The following is a 15,963-nucleotide window of genomic DNA, read 5'->3' on the forward strand; positions in this document are numbered from 1 at the left end:
TCCCAACTCCGATACTCAAAGGACTGAGCAATGAAGGCAAGTCTGCCAAATACCTTTTCAACCACCCTGTCTATATGTGATGCAAACTTTAAAGAATCTGTATCTGAATCCCTATGTCCTTCTGTTCTACAGCACTACCCAATATCCTACCATTATTGTAATTATGCTCATTTTAATTAATTTATTAGTACAATCCTGGATTCCTAAGATTCTCAAAACATTAATGCCGAAATTAAGTTACTGCTATTTATTAATTAGACATTTACATAGATCTAGAAAACACACAACAAGGGTGTATTTAATGGCTTCTCAGTAGGTGATTATGGAACTGTTGATAATTCTCAGTGGGCACTCCCAGGATCAATAACCATGTAGCGAAGGTCTTGCCCACTGAGAACTGTCAGCCAACAGAGAGACAGAGACACGTTGCTGACATGATAACTACCCAAAGCCCACAATTGTCAATGGACTCTAGACCACAGTTGTCTAGAGTTTCGAGGGGAAAGGGTTGAAAGGAGTGGTGTAAGAGGAGATGGCTCAGCAGGAAGGGAAGGTGTTTGGCTCACAGAGGATGATCCTGTTCTGATACAGAATGCCCCTGTCAGTCATTGAATGCCTTTGAATGAGGAACACTCCCCCCACCATTCAAGGTGCCATGGTAACACCATGTGGGTTTGCTTGTGAGCCTCCCAAAGGGAGCCCCACTAACCTCTGGCTTCATATCAGTTATAAAAACATGTAGTCCTTAAATGGGGCAAAAAATGGCAAGCCTAGGTCCTCAATTGATGACATGTGGGAAGAGTGCTGATGGGTCCTCCCACCACAGAACCAATCAGAATAGAGGCAAGAATGTTGGCACTGCCCACCATTCTCCAGTGCCACCACCAAACTTGCCACAGGGAAGGGCATTAAATTCCACCAGTTCGCTGGTTGTGCAGTATAATATGATATAATATGTAGAATATGATACTAGCATCACATCTAAGCAGTTCTATGATGATTAATAGGTCAAACATTTTTGTGCAATTTATATATTCTTTCAACTGAGTCTTACAAGCAATACCTTCAGCAGTGATGCTCTTCACTATCTCACATGCTATGGGCATTTCCATCCTGGCAGCAAACTAATACAAGGTGGTGATCCTGTGAAATTCTTATCTGTTCTTCAAAGTCCAGCAAGCACACATGAGGAGCAAAGGTCTTCTTCCCGGTAGTCAGACTGTCACTTGCTTAAACTCTAGTTACAGAGGTAGCTTTGATATGATTCTGGTACTGATCTTGTATTGTTCCATCCTATCTATCCCAATGTCTCCTCTCCCGGAATTTAGTCAATCTGTCATTGGAAAGGTCCCTGCAGCATCTTTATCTTTGTTCCAGTTCACTCACTAAAAGGCAAATTGGCAACTGAAATCAGTTGGGTAGCCTTTGTGATGTGACTACACCTGCACTACTCAGTGGGGGGACGATATGTAAGGTGGCCAATATAACTTGCTATTCCAAAACATTTCTCTCTGTTCTGTATTTAGCCTGCTAATTTGACAAGAGTGGGAAAACCCAACCTCTTGTGAGCATAGATCAAATAATTGGTGCTGTAGTATTGTAGTTTCAGCACTGGACTGTATGGTCCTTTAACTGTGATTCTTGATCAGAGTGCAACTTCTATGGGTTTACCCTTGGATCATAGCTGCAGCTGAGTGAATTTTGTCTCATTTCTGTTTCCAGAGATGAGATTAGATAACCGTGCAATACAATATAATAGTGATTGGTGAATCTTATTGACTATGACATCCTTGATTAGAATTGTTCACCTGGGCCAATCAGGCTGACAAAAATAAACAAGGGATTCAGAGAGTCTCCTGACATCATGGACTGATTCTGAGCCGACTGGTCACAGCCAGTATACTGTACACATATAAATAAGGTGTGACTTGGTGACGAGATGGTGCAGATATTTCAAATATAAAACTTCACATTGCTTAACCTATTCTACTGTCCAATGTCATTTAATAAAAATAGCATAATGCCAATGTTTTCTGGCATAGGTCTTGCCAGACCTTTGTTTGAATCAGGCTGGGAAAAATCCCATTGCAACAATTTACATTTCTAACTGCTCCTCCCACAAAAGAAGGCAATTCAAGTACTTTATATTAAGGAAGACAAAACTGATACCAAAGGAAAACAAAAGAAAAGGTAGAGCAGGCTATTTTGTTGGAGGTTGAGTTGATGACATGGCCAAAGAAAATTTGAGAAGATCTTTGAAGGCAGCAAAAGAGATACTTAGATGAAAAGAAGTTGACAAGACATTCCAGAAGACAAAGCATTGTAGTTGAAGAGTTGCTGTTAGAAGGTGGCATGGTATGAAGGGAACAGGAACTGTCCCGGTGCTATCTTAGTGGAAAAATGGAATAGATTTCAATGGTGTGTGGGACAAAGTGATAGGATGATTCTGAAAATGATAACAAGAAATTTGAAGTCACTTCACTCATACAATTTGGAGGGGACTTTGTGAATGAGGGAGTAGTGTGCGATTTACTGAATGAGGTGCAACATGCGAAGAATTGTGGCAGGGCAGGTGGCTAAGGGAATGTTAGAGAAGTCAACCTTCTAGCTAATAAAGGCATGCGCAAGGCTGTTCATGTTGCTGCATGCTGGGACAGCCAATGGTGTTTCTAGATAATGCTGGACATATGTAAGAAAACGATCTTTGTCGTTAGAGGGGTACACCAATAGTTTTGTCAAACAGTCCAGCAGAGCGACATGCCATGGCCCAGCCAAATGTAACAGGAACTAAAGAAAATTTGTTTGATTTGGCTGACCCCAAGCAGGCAGAAATGTGGGGCCATCCTATAATTATGTTGGACAGATAGTTGGAGAGCGTAGCAACAGAATTTGTGAATCAATGGAACAGTACGAAACATCTGTATGGTTCAGATGTTTCAGAATCATTTTAATCTATTATTTACACATTGTGATTTCATTCTTTGAACCAAAGGATATTTTACTTTGTAGAATGAATAGGGGATGCCATGATCAATCAGTCCTGATTTCTGCCAGCAGTCTTATTGTCAGTGGAAGCGATGCCTTTCATCTTGCATAATGTACAGAGCTGTTTGATCCAGTTTTATTTTCAGCTTTTGGGTTTTATTTTGTAGTTTTCTATTTGCACTACATTAATGTTAGAAAAATTGACAATTTACGGTTTGAAGCAAGATGATGACCAACTCTATGGATCATCTACAGATCAATTAACAATTTGATACAATAGTGCATCCCATCTATTTGATTGGCCTTCCAGGAGAGCTCAGGGAAATAGGTTTCAATCAAAGGCATGTTCTCAAGTCAATGGTGTTTCATCAGCACCCATTGGAAATGATGAGACTCTGATTAAGCTGTAAATGTTGACTCCATCATGCTCTCATATATAATAGTAGCTCAGAATTGGGACTGTGAAGCGTGTAAGCAATCCTGCATTGCAACAATGACTATATATGCCAAGGGAAGGTTTCCATAGCTACAGTTCTCACCTTTTTAGATTTTTTTTAAACAATCAATGTGAAGTAGCTTGGTTTTTAAATGATGTTAGTTCTTCCTGCACCAGACACTCTTGCGGCGCCATCACAAAGATACGAAAGTGCATTTGCAGCATTCCATTAGCAGAGAGCTTTTCTGAGGCCTTACTCTCCCCTTCCATTCTGCAACTACAAACCAAAAATCTATCCTGAAACAACTGCTGCTCTCTGCTAAATGTCTTTGAAGCAGTTATTACATAAGGGAGTAAAGGATCCATGAAACATTTTAAAGAGAAAGCTATTTTCTTTGCAGGTCACAAACAAACAACAGTTTATGATACTGAATGTTACAGCATATAAAGTAACTTCTGTCAAGAAAAATTTATTTGTTTGCACATTTTTTATTATGGTTCTAATGTGTGACCTTGATATTTTTCCTCTTAACACTAATCCAATATTGCTGCTTCAGAATTGGATATTTATTCGCATATTTTACCAACTAAATTGATATGTTTTCTTCCATATGGCTCCAAGTTTCTCCTAATGAGAACAACTAAAATTGCTGAGTCTACATAAGTAACAATTGCACCAGGCTAGTACTGTTGCTTTTTTCTTTCATTCACTTTTCCCTTTTTTGTCTTGTAGTGTCAATATTTCATTTGACTCAATTAATTCTATCTAATGGAAGTTATTCTAACTTGCCAAAGCTCGAGTTCTGGTCTTAGAAGTGAGTCAATTCCTCTCTTTTAACTCCTGACATTGGTTATAACAGAGTTTGAGTTTTTTAAAAAGGGTGAGATTTCTCAATTTATATGTACTTGACCACACATAAAGATGTATGAAGAAATAAGACAAACCGATCTCTTGGGTTTGTAAACTCACTCAAGTACAGTATAAAACTGATTTAAAAAGTAAAACCTATCCTGAATCACATGATACACACGTAAGTATTATATACACACACAAACACACACAGTTATCCTATGGGCACACATGGAATTGGAAAAACATTAAAGTCCATAAGCAGGAGGAATTATACATTCCAAGGTTTCTTTAGTACCTATAAAGTTTGGAGGGAATAGCAGCCAATATAAGCCAGTTGTTCCTCTATAGCTAATCTCTTTTAAATTGCAATCAGTCCTTTCTGCTATGGCACATACATTCCTTTTAATTTTAAATTGTCTACTTGTCTAATGTATTCCAACTGGTAACAGAGATAGGGTCTGAGGTTAAAACATTCTGTTAATGGACAGAGATGTTGTTATTCCATCCTGCAGTTCTTCTTCATGTTGCACCCTTTTGCAATCAATAGACAAGCTTAAAAAAATAGCTTGTCACAAAGGGCTCATTTGCTAGATGTCTGTTGGTGCATGACAGGGGCAATCTATTTTAACAACGGATTCTTGGTCTCCCATAGTCAAAGCTATCAAGATGCCAGCAAAACAGATAGTGGAATCCTTATTATCCTCTTTGGTAGAATGGGTTTTGGTAAGTTTCATTTGTAGCTCTCCTTTGCTGCAGATGAGCTTTCTATTATTTACTGGCAGTTTAAGCAATCAAATTGCAAATAATGAATATTAGTTCCCTAACAAAGTTATTTAAGAATCTATTTTATTACTGACTGTGGAGCTTAATCAGCTTGCAGTTCAAGATTCTGCAGCCATTTTAACAGTTTCCTGGCATATTTATAGGTATTTTATTTCAAATAACAATCTCAGATATAAAACCAGTTGATGGAATTAAACATTAATAGTCTCCTTTTTTACAATTTCTTGACAGCTTTATTTTTAATTTCAAGTTTTAATATTTGTTTTCTTCTCAGAAAGCAGAAACCATGCAGTTCAGAGTTGGTCTGCAGTTTGGTGAAACTAACCCAGGCTGTTGAAGACTCTGAAGATTAACACGGTGAGGCATAGCCTGGTCATTTTTTGTTCTGTTCTGCATTTTCAAATTGAGATGACCACCACATGCACCTGGCATCTTCAAAATGATGCCGTTACTTGTCAGTGAAGCTTCTTTGGAACATTCCTGCTTTCTTTTTGCCATCACATAATTTTATATAATGAGAGAAATTTCTGTGGCAAGAAGCTGTATTGTCTAAATGGCTTGGTACGTACTACACAAAATCTAGATGAGGTGTCTACTTGTCCCCGGAGCTTTCAATTTATCACTACCTCCTGCTTCATATTGCCATGTCAATTTTTAACTTGGTTAATGCATTTATTTAAGGAACATTTCTTAAGTGGCTGATATGAGAACTTAAGGAAAGAAAGCTTAAGGAGATGGTGGATTATTTAACATGGAGGGAGATAGGGTCATACCAGATCGCTCATTTCTGCAGTAAGTCCTTCTGTCTGTCAGGCCCTTTCTTCCCAACAGAGACGGACATAGTTAACCAAGTTAAAGCGAATTGAATTGTTCTTTCATGCTGGCTGGTTACAATCTGGCACTAGCACTCAAAAGTGATGGAATGTGATGGACGTTTACCAATCCTTTGATCATGATGCCTAGTGTGCGTTCCACAAGGTCACCCAGCTCCAGCCTTCAGTATGCCCTTGGTCAAACATTGAATCCCAAAGCTAAGGTGGGAATGACCATCCTTGACATCAAGGCAGTATTAGTCTTAGTGTGGCATCCTGGAGCCCTAGTTCATTGAAGTCAATGGTCAGTCTCCATTGGTTAGAGAATTATCTAACACAAAATAAGGTGTCTCTGGTTTTTGGAGGTTAGTAGCTTCAGCTCCAGAATATTGCTGCAGCGGTCCATCAAGGATACGCCCTTGGCCCAACCATCTTTATAGATTATTTCCCTCCAACACAGGGGAACATCCAGAAAAAAGTGGCTGACATGACTGGCACCCCATCTACCATCTTAAATATTTACTCCAACCATATGTAACAATTTGCCAAAACTGTTTTTAAACCTTCCAAACCAACAGTATCTACCACCTAGGAGAGCAAAGGGAGCAGATACATTAGAACACTGTCAGCTGCAAATCTCCTCCAAGCTACACACTGTGCTGACATGGAATGCTACTTGCCAATCCTTCACTGTTGATGGACCAGGCTCCAGGAACTCCCTCTCTCATCGAAGGGTGAATGTAACTACATCATATAAATTGCTGCGGTTCAAAATGTCAGTTCATCACCACCTTCTCAAGGGTATTTAGAGATTGGCAATAAATCCTGACCATACCAACAATGTTCACATTGCACAAATTAGTTTTTAAAAAAGTCTCAAAGGAAACCCAGGGGATAATAAAACAGAGCAATTCTTTAAAACAGAAGTTAGTTTTATATAAGGCATACATTTGCTACTAATTAACAATTATTGATTAGACTTGCGCTTCCAAGGCAGAAGGTTGAACAGCAATTACACAAGGCAATGAGAATAACAGTATTGGAAGGAACTTGTTGAGAAGCCATTTGGACACAGAACTGGCTCATAGGTAGAAGACAGAGGTTGATGGCTGAGGGTTGTTTTTCAATCTGGAGGCCTGTGACCAGTTGAGTGCCACAAGGATCAGTGCTGGGTCCACTACTTTTCATCACTGATATAAATGATTTGGATGTGAGCATAGGAGGTATAGTTAGTAACTTTGCAGATGACACCAAAATTGGAGGTGTTGTGGACAGCAAAGAAGATTACCTCAGACTACAATGGAATCTTGATCAGATTGACCTGTGAGCTGAGGAGTGGCAGATGGAGTCTAATTTAGATAAATGGGAGATGATGCATTTTGGAAGGCCAAATCAGGGCAGGACTTATGCACATAATGGTGAAGTCCTGGGAAGTATTGCTGAACAAAGAGACCTTGGAGTGCAGGTTAATAGTTCCTTGAAAGTAGAGTCACAGGTAGATAGGATAGTGAAGAAGGAACTTGGTATGCTTTCATTCATTGGTCAAAGTATTGAGTACAGGAGTTGGGAGGTCATGTTGCTGCTGTACAGGACATTGGTTAGGCCACTTTTGGAATATTGTGTGCATTTCTGGTCTCCTTCCTATTAGATGTTGTGAAACTTGAACGAGTACAGAAAAGATTTATAAGGATGTTGCCAGGGTTGGAGGATCTGAGCAATAAGGAGAGGATGAATAGGCTGGGGCTGTTTTCCCTGGAGCATCGGAAGGCTGAGGGGTGATCTTATAGAGGTTTATAAAATCATGAGGGACATGGTTAGGATAAACAGACAAAGTCTTTTCCCTGGGGTGGGGAGTCCATAACTAGAGGGCATCGGTTTAGGGTGAGGGGGGAAAGATATAAAAGGGATCTAAGGGGTAACCTTTTCATGCAGAGGGTGGTACGTGTATGGAATGAGCTGCCAGAGGAAATGGTGGAGGCTGGTACAATTACAACATTTAAAAGGCATCTGGATGGGTATATGGATAGGAAGGGTTTAGAGGGATATGGGCTAAATGCTGGCAAATGCGACTAGATTAGGTTAAGATATTTGGTCGGCATGGAGTTGGACCTAAGGGTCTGTTCCTGTGCTGTATATCTCTGTGACTCTATGACTCTAAGTTTATTGTTCATTTGTTTTCCAAAGTACTTTTAATATCCACAGTGAACTTTCAAAAGTACAAAAGAATAGAAAATTGAAATTACAGTTTAGTTGAGACAGCCAACAAAAGAAAACTTGTATCAGATTGTAATACTTGGGATTTCATGCTTCATAAATAATGTGGAAAGATAGTAGCTTTTACATGGTTTGTCAGAGACATTATAAAATACGGTGAAAGATCTTTAGTGTTCACTATGTCTAACAACAGAGTGGCAAATTTCAGTGTTCAAATCCATGTGTTAGATGGCGAGATTTCCTTCATTAAATGTCCAGTCATGCTTGGCTTCCATCTTTGGGTCTGAGTACATAGCAGTTATTTGCAATGTGCATGAATTCATGGTTCCTCTCTAAAGGGCCATTGCCACTTGTTTGTAGCTGTTGCTCCAATGAAACTGTCTGCTGCTGGCTGTGATGTCAAAGTGTCGACAGAGATATCTTTGGTTGGTTGATGCATTCATAACTGGCCCTCCACTTTCACCTCCTTAATATGGAGCTATCAAGAGCAGAATTAGACAACAGATATCACCCAAGTAGTTTAACATCTCTTTATTCTAACACATGGATGAACATTTATTTTAATGAAGTATTGCTGAATGAACAGTGGATCATCGAGTACATCCGATATATGTAACAGAAATAGACCAACTAGTCTGTGCTGCTGTTTGTATTCAACACATGTATCCTCCTATTTTCTATTAATCTTTCTATTTAAGATATTTGTCTCAGCTATTCTCTGTGGTTCAACATTCCAAAGTGGAGTTCCATAATCACTCCCAACTGAATTTCTAAAATTGTCGAATTCAAGAGTGATTCTCTCTGCAGGAGCAATTCAGCCATTTCTGCTCCCTAACTCTTGCCCTGTGTCCCTGCATTTCTTTCTTCAAGTTCTCCTGTCTCTCTCTTTCTTTCTTCAGTCCCTCTCTTCCCCACCACCCCTAATCTCTTTTTCCTGCTGACCACTGGAGCTGCCCAGTCTGGACTTAAATAGTGGCCTGGGCCATTGGAGTGTTCCAGAAGAAGGTTAATGATCTACCACCTTCTCTCTGCTACATTATATTCACACCCCAGCAGTATTCACGCCAATTGACATGGCACATGCTTGTCATTCAGGCTCATGGACAGCAGCACAAGCAATCACACATATCATGAGCACTCACCAGCTCTTAGCCACTTCACCCTCCCAGATCTCAACCCTTTCCTGCCCACTGTGCTTCCTACACTCACATTGGGGACAATCAAGATGCTCTAATCATACAGTATAAAGATGCTGTTCCCATTTACATTGGTATTGTTTTGGATTGTCCTGTTGAATGCAAAAAGAAAAGCTTCAACAAAATGTATTTTCTACTTCAGCAATACTCAAGTTCTGTCCTACTAAATGACTATGTATGAAATGTTTTTATACATTTTTAAAATCCTTAAAATTCATAATTACCATGACTGTCTCGTTGAAATGCAACTAAATGGGAATGAAATGGAATTGACCTGATATTTAAAAACAATTATTTTTGCATTTTATTTCAAAGCAATATTGACAGAACACAATCTTGTGGTTTGAACTTTTTGCCTTTAAACTAAGGAACATCAGCAATAATTGAAAAACTGAACATGTCATTTTCAATTTTCACAGGCTCTAAGGGTTCACTCATGCAATGAATTACTAATTATCTTTTTACCTTCGGGACTTGATAAATCCTGCTCAGGCTGATGGGATGAAAGTCGGACAGTTGCAACCCATTTCCTATTGGATCATAAATTGATTGCAAACGGCCTCATGACTTGCAATACATTTGTGATAGGTTTCTAGGCTCACAATGAAATGATGACATAGGATGGAGTGGCTTCTGGGACATGAAGGTATATTGCTGATGTACCTGTAGGCAATGAATGCTGACATTGAATGTACAAAAGGGCAGTGCACTCATAAACCTGTTTATCTGGTGGAGATGTCCAGAGTATAGTGCGAACATTAGAGGTGTATTGTTCAGGGGTAAATCAGGAAGGGGCATTGCTATATACATTATAGCTGAAATTGCAACACTTCCATCTGAGGTGAACAGGCTTTCTTTTATTAAAAGATGTGGCAGACTTTCAGAATAAGGTGTTGCCCATTTAAGATAGAGATGAGGAGGAATTTATTTTCTCAGAGGGTAGTGAATCTGTGGAATGCTTTACCACAAATCAGTGTAGAGGCTGGGTCAGTAAGAATATTCAAAGCTGAGAGAGAATTTTAGTCAGTAAGGGAAGCAAGGGGTATGGGGAAAAGGCAGGAAAGTGGAGTTGAGAATTATCAGCTCATTTATTTATTGAGTAACAGAACAGACTTGGATGGCTGAGTCGCCTATTTCTGCTCTTAGGCCTTAAGGTCTTATGGCTGTGATATAGCATAAGTAATGCTCTGATTAGGCTGGCCAATTTCATGCAGGATGGCTTTAATGCGGCCTGTTTAACATCAGGCTTGCAATGTAAGTAAATGACTTGGAACCTATTTCCAAGGTTACTGGTAAGACAAATCTTAAAGTAAGTAGAACCGTAGAAATCCCAACGTGTATACTGTATTGTGATAGATAATAGTGCAGGAGTCCTTGAAAGATTTATCAGCTGGTTCAGCAAGAAAAAAGCTCATTGGATTCACCCATTTCAAAAATGAATTTGAGAACAGGTTTCAACCTGTTAAGACATGTCAAGGAAATGCCTTCTCCACATCCTTTAAATGAAAACCCATGCTTATTAAAGCTTTGCCCTTTCAGACTACATTTGTACTATGAAACATTGGCAAAACTGAGAAAACAACTATAGAACTATGAGACATTAATAAAATTGTATTATTTTCAAAATAAACAAAATAAATTTACGTGATAAACTTTCATCTTTAGTGGCTGATGTACAACTTCATGGACTAGCAGATTGGGAATTCAGACAGTCCTATGCCCTGCATAACAATTTATGTTGCCTGTATTATGAAAATGAGACTCTGCATTTTAAGGCATTTATTTAATTATATACTTTTTTTGTTGTAGAACTAATTGCATGTTCTTTCTAAAGCTAAATAAATGGGACTAGATGAATGAATCCCCTGAAGATAGATTGTAAAGGCCAAAATGAAATTCCTGGGAGTCCTGTATTATTTGGGATTATATAATTTTTTAAATACCAGAATTTATTTTATTTAAAATTCTGCTAAGGTCTAAAAGCAGCTAGTGTATGAAAAGTGGGATTAGCATAGGCCTGTCAGTGTTTATAGGTCGGAGTCCACTAGGTTTATTTGGAAGTACAAACTTTTGGAGTACTGCTCCTTCATCAGGTAGCTAATGGAGCAGGATCATAGGACATGGAATTTATAGTAAAACATCAAAGTACTTCCAAATAAACCTGTCAGATTATAACCAGGTGTTGCGTGATTTTTAACTTTTTCCGTCCCAGTCCAACACTGGCATATGTTTATCAGGCAAGTCTGAAATGAAAAACTCTGAAGATAGTATGCAGTATGAAAACCGTGCCAATTATTTTTGGAACATTTGTGTAGTGATTGTAACAAGGTCAGCCAGGTGGACCTCATAAAATATGAGTTCCCTGGTTGGGGCTGTTAATCTGGTCCAATCAGGGAGCTCTGGCTGACAGATATAAGTAAGAGTTTCAGTTGACAATGACCTAGTGGTATTATTGATGGACTCTTAATCTAGAGACCTAGGAAATGTCCTGGCATCCACGTTCAAATTCCACCATCCCAATTAAAATCCTGAATTAAGAGTTTAATGATGACCATGAATCTATTGTATCTTGTGAGTAAAGACCTGTCTGGTTCACTAATGCCCTTTAGAGAAGAAATTGGCTGTTCTTACTTACATGTGACTCCAGACCACAGCAATCTGGGCAGTTAGAAATGGTCAATAAATGCTGGCCTAGCCAGTGATGCCCACATCCATAAATGATTTTTTAAAAATAAACAGGAGTGTCAGAGTTCTGTTTGCTCTGAGAGCTGGCTCTGAGGGAGCTGGATCAGTGTCTGGGACTCTCCACATGTAAATAAAGGGAGACTTGGTGTATGGATACCGGTGACTGTGATACTGGATACTGGATACTGTGAATTATTTCAATTTGAGCAGGAGAAAATAATAAATCCAATTAATTGTCATATTTGCAACATTTGAATTGCTGAATATTAAACCCATTGTGCTTATATTTTCCCTACCTGTGGTATTCGGGCATCAAGGCAGGTTTTGTGAGTGCTGCTATTGTATTTTTAATCAGAAATAAATTGCAAAACAACCTTTGTGATTTTATTGAACTACATTGTCAAAAATACACAGTGAGATTCATGAATTGTTTATATCGCTACTTTTAAAAAATGTTGTGAATCTGCACATTCAGGTCATAGGTGAGCTCTATTATTTCTTACGTTTTAGTTTGCAGCCAACTGCTAATGATCTCATGCTGTGTAGCTGGTATCAGTATGCTGCCCTCAACACTGGAAATACACAATTTGTCCAAAGTAAAATGTATGATGAAACTCAAGCTGGAATTTGAAAACTTGAGCAATTGATTCACTTGTTCAGCAGGAGACCTCAGCGTATATATCATTGAAAGAACACAAAGGAAAGTCGCTCTTAAAAAAAAAAGCCAGTTTATTAGAAATCAATACTGAATAGTGTAAATATTGGATTAAAAAAAGAGAAGCTCAGAAAGTCTAGCAACATCTGTGGAAAAAGAACCAAGGTTATATTTTGAGTCCAGCATGATTATCCTTCACTCTGCTCAGAGGGGGACTTGCAGTTGGTAGTTTTCCCATGCATGTGTTGTCTTTTTCCTTTTTGGTGACAGAAGTTGCAGGTTTGGAAGGTGCTGTAAAATGGACATTTTTGGAGTTCCTGAAGTCCTTCTTAATACAGAGCACATTGCTTCCTCAATGTGTCAGTAGTGGAAGAACTGAACGATTAAGGCAGGATATAGCCGGCTAATCACACTGGCTACTCTTTTTTTTGTTAAAAGTCACACAACACCAGGTTATAGTCCAACAGGTTTATTTGGAAGCACTCGCTTTCGGAGCGACGGTCCTTCATCAGGTGGTTGGTGAAGGAGCAGTGCTCCGAAAGCTAGTGCTTCCAAATAAACTTGTTGCACTATAACCTGGTGTTGTGTGATTTTTAGTTTTGTACACCCCAGTCCAACACTGGACCTCCAAATCATGCTTTTTTTTGGATGGTGTCAAGCTGTTTGAGTTTTGTTAGAGCAGCATTCATCCTGAATTTGACTACCAAATAGACTCATTACTTCCGTCTGATGCATCCGCGCCGGAACGAGATCATCCCAGGTATCCCAGACAGATTTGTGTATGACTATCAGTGCCCTTACTCCTTTTCCTCTTTACACTAAATTCATTCTCCTGCATTTCCAGTCATCACTGCTGAGCTATGTTAGGCAAGGCACAGCACATCACCATCATCATCAACATATATGGAAGGGAGTTCTGAGATCTGATGGAGGCACTTAAAGCACATCTCACCAGCTTGATTATTTGCTTGCTGGCAGCTCTAACAGTTAGCTAGTATTAATGGTGATCTGATGTACAGCAGGTCCTCTGTTCATTTCTTCACACTTTGCTGTCTTGTGTTTTCTTCATCATTTGCTCAAAGAAGGCTCCCATTTTTATTTTAAATTATTTAACTTCATCATTCAAGGGTTTGGAGGGGAGAGATGGGTTCAGGTCCTGGAGTGTATCAGCTCCTCAGCACGTGCCAGGTCAATATCTACAGGGTGTCACTGTTCTGAGGTGTATGAGGTCAGTATGGGGTTGGCTTAATATTTACTCAGGAGTTAGATTGTGTACTTAATAGTCTGATGTTTCCTGAGTAACTATTTTACTTTACTTAATTAGAACTCTTCGAAGTCTCCACACTGGTGCCAAGTAACTATCCAGTGAAAAATTCAATTTCTCTGCCAATTCCTTCAGTGTGCTCCCATGAGGATTCAGAGGGTCCCACTTACACTGGAATAACAACTGTCTGGCAATCGGGAAATCTGGGCCCAAATACTTTGTTTGTCCCATTATTTGTCTTATTCCTTTGAATTGTGGCACATCAGTGAGCAAGCAGGAGTAAGAACTGAGTACTTGTATGATTTTGTGTGTGTTATTTGGTCAGTCACCTCAATCCCCACTGCCTCTCATCTTACTTCCACTTGTAAGTTCTCAGAAACCCAGGAAACCCACACGCCCTGAAGTAAATGTGAAATGTCAAGTTAAAACAAATTGTACATTGCAATCGGGCATACATTTCTCCTGAGCGTGTTCCCCTTGGGTAGCCAATTGTGCTGAAACTGAAGCTGGAGATCAGTGGGTTGGTGCTGGCCTCCTGATGTGTCATCAAATTGGCATTTTTAACTAGCATTCCACTCAGTCTACCAGCTAAACTTCCCCATTGTATATACTTATATGCTCATATTGGGTTAAATTACTGATTATAAAACTAATTGAAACAAAATCATTTTCTTTTAGATATCTTCATTGGTTATTAGTGCACATTTTTCACGTTGAACTTAATTGAATTTAGAATAGTTAGCCCACTATTTCAGGCTTTAATTTACTCATTTCTAATACCATAAGTCACCCTCTGCTGACAGGGCTATTTGAGATGTCATGATAAGCTCAGAACTGTTCATTAGTATAAGGAAAGAACTAAATAATCTTGTCACCATCACATCCAGTCGATATTATCGTTTTGAAATTCTCAATGTTTTGCTGATAATTAATAATTCCCAGCTGCTGGGAATTTATAACAGCCTTGAAATCGACACTTATTTTGTCTGGGTGTTTCCTTCTGTTTTGCCATGTCATTGAGTCTCACATGTGATCGCTTCATTTCTCTACAACACATACTCCCCCATTGTCAAGTGTTTGACTCACTGCTTGTAACAAACTTATTCTTCATTCGGAAATTGCACATTAACACCCAGCTAAAGCATTGAGTTATAATTCATTTTAATATCTAATATAGTTGATCCTCAGCCTGAAGGTATAATTACAAATAAAAACAAGAAATACTGGAAATTTTGAGCCGGTCAGTCAGATCCACGGATGAAGACATCAAATTCACACTTCAGACTGAGGACATTTTGTCAGAAATAACTACCGCTGTCTTGCAGATTCAACAATAAATGCAAAATATGTCACAGAGCATCATGAACGTGGAGGCTGGTACATTGTAACATTTAAAAGGCATTTGGATGGGTATATGAATAAGGAGGGCTTGGAGGGATATGGACAGGGTGCTGGCAGGTGGGACTAGATTGGGTTGGGATATCTGGTCGGCATGGACGGGTTGGACCGAAGGGTCTGTTTCCATGCTGTACATCTCTATGACTCTATGACATAGATATTAGGTCTATTGTTTATGATTTGCTCATAAACTAAATGGTTAACACCTATAGATACAAGCTAGTACTATGAAACTCTACAAATCTATTCTTCTGTATATTTACATTTACTATGCAACTCCATGCTCTCAATAGGGATTCTCACACACTGACTGCACGTGTAGAAATCTGGGGACCACTATGCATGAATTTCCAAGCTTTCTTTTAAAGGATCAAATAGACCACATGCACTTACACTTTCGGTGTGCCCTCCAGAGGTCAGGACTCACTAAAGTACAACTACAAAGTCATATTATATTGTTGCTGTGGGGTTGCAGAGGCTGTTGCAAATACACAAGAACTGATTCCAAATGCGCCTCAAAGGGTAACAAAGAAAACTCATTTTACTGATATATATTTGAACAATTGTTAGCAAATGTGAAGGGCTGGGGATTTTTGCTAATTTCACCTGAAAGGAAGAAAAACTCCTGAACAGCCTCAAAAAAAATACTTAATTCAACAAGTCTTTTTTGGCAGCTAAATGG

The sequence above is a fragment of the Chiloscyllium plagiosum genome, chromosome 22 (assembly GCF_004010195.1).
Source record: "Chiloscyllium plagiosum isolate BGI_BamShark_2017 chromosome 22, ASM401019v2, whole genome shotgun sequence".
NCBI classification, from domain to species: domain Eukaryota; kingdom Metazoa; phylum Chordata; class Chondrichthyes; order Orectolobiformes; family Hemiscylliidae; genus Chiloscyllium; species Chiloscyllium plagiosum.